General features: G+C 35.9%; 1 non-coding gene across 1 annotated transcript; it reads right to left on the reverse strand.

Annotated features, from left to right (window-relative positions):
• Positions 1–1,677: 1,677 nt before the first annotated feature.
• TRNAE-UUC (transfer RNA glutamic acid (anticodon UUC)) lies at positions 1,678–1,751 on the reverse strand. Its single transcript has one exon. It is a non-coding gene; the product is annotated as a tRNA-Glu (tRNA).
• Between the last annotated feature and the right edge of the window lie 227 nt (positions 1,752–1,978).

Raw genomic sequence — 1,978 nt, forward strand, 5'->3', positions numbered from 1 at the left:
ATATAAATAGATTTTAAAAAAGACAAAAGACGAGTTCATGCAAACAAGGCAAGAAGAGTTAATATATCTAGGCAGGAATCACCCAAAGCATTTTTTGCAGGAACTTCAACCAAGGAAGAAGCATCCCTGGGCCGATTTAGCAATCAATATAAGGTCATCAACATATAAAAGAAGCTTTATCACAAACTCCCTCAACCAAACACCATCCCCACCTTGTAGATTTAGCCACTCTTCCAATTTATCAATATATAAGCCAAAAAGAGTAGGGGATAAAGGGCAGCCTCGCTTGAGAATTTTTGTAAAGAAGTGGGGATGCAAGTCAATAACAACAAGACCAAAATAATGATTTTCTCAAATAAAAAGAAGTAGAACCAACATACATTCTTCTTTGAAGGCAACATTCTTGAAGAAGTAAATGAATACAAGTACCCCAGAATTGATTTCAACAGCAAGCTTAATTGGGAGAATTGCAAAAAGAAGACAATTTTAGGAGGGTGGAAAGCATTATATGTTCTTCAAAAAAGATGTAGAGAGGCAAAGTTATGGGAATGGAAAACAATTAAAGTGCTTTTTGGGCTCCTAGTTTGTCCAGTGATATTATATGGGTGTGAATTGTGGGCTAGCAACATCCCTATCTCAAAATGGAAGCAAATGGAGAAAATCCAAAAACGCTTGATCATGAACAAGTTTAAAATAAAAAGTTTGGTTTTTTGTTGAGTGAAACAAGAGCAACTTCCATCAAAGCAATTGCTATGGTGCGTCTCATAAGGTATCTTCAGAGAATTGAGCAAATGGGAGAAGGTAGATGGCCTAAAGTTATCTTCAATGAACGAATGAGTGAAAGAAAGAAATCATGGATGAGGCAAAACAACAAATGGATGCAAAAATGGAATATTTACATCAATGCATGTCCCACGAATAGCAAGGATTTGAAGAGTTATGTTATGGAGAAGTTTCGTAAGCATATATGGGGAAAAGAGTTGGGTAGAATTCAACCCCACGTGTGATCTCCAACAAAAAGAGTACATTGGAGCTAGCATTCCATAGAGAGCAAAGATTCTTAATGCTCAATTAAGAACTAGCTCGCCTCAATTACGGTGTGAAACAGATTGGTGGAAAATACCTAAAGAAGCTTGGGAAGAGCGGGTGTTTACTTTTTGCACTTCTAAGGCAGTGAAATCTGAAAACATTTCATTTTGGAATGTGATGCTTTCAGAGACATCAAAGACAATTACAACAGTATGTTAACATCGGTTCCTTGGCATTGTCTTTTCAATGAGGGGATTGTTAGAAGATTAGGTCAGCTCATCATTAATTTGAACAATAAAAAACTTGAATTACAAATAAGTTCCTTGGCATTGTCTTTTCAATAAAGAGATTGTTAGAAAATTGAGTTAGTTTATCATTAATTTAAATAATAAAAAGCTTGAACTACACCCCAAAAAAAAAAAAAACATAATCTAGTGAACTCTAACTAATCTTATGAAAATTAAAATTTCATTCATAGATTCCGGATAGCGAAAGAATGTACGTTGCCCGGCTTTGAACAAAATGCCCTCCAATTTATTTGTGCAAACGTGTAACATTTACATATTAATAAAACTATATTTCGTATGTGAAAGCGGTTATTTATTTAAAAATGGGACCAACAATGTCCATGGAGGAGTTAACAACTCCTTCCGTTGCCGGGATTTGAACCCGGGTCGCCTGGGTGAAAACCAGGTATCCTAACCGGACTAGACGACAACGGAGATGTCTTTTCGAGTATATCAAGATATTTTAAAAACATTATGGGTCCTCTCCATTTTAATTTTTGTTGGTCAGCTATCGTGCATTGAGAAACGGTTGACCAAAGATCCGTTCGTGTTTATGTTTATTTTTTTGTGGGGCCCAGGCACTAAGAGGGTTTTAAAATGGATGGCAACTTAGTTGTCTATCCATTGTGGATGACAAAATCACTTGGAGCTAATTATTTGTG

This window comes from Pinus tabuliformis, chromosome 1_1, assembly GCF_031772625.1.
Source record: "Pinus tabuliformis cultivar Carrire ecotype Pingquan chromosome 1_1, CPIR1, whole genome shotgun sequence".
NCBI lineage: Eukaryota > Viridiplantae > Streptophyta > Pinopsida > Pinales > Pinaceae > Pinus > Pinus tabuliformis.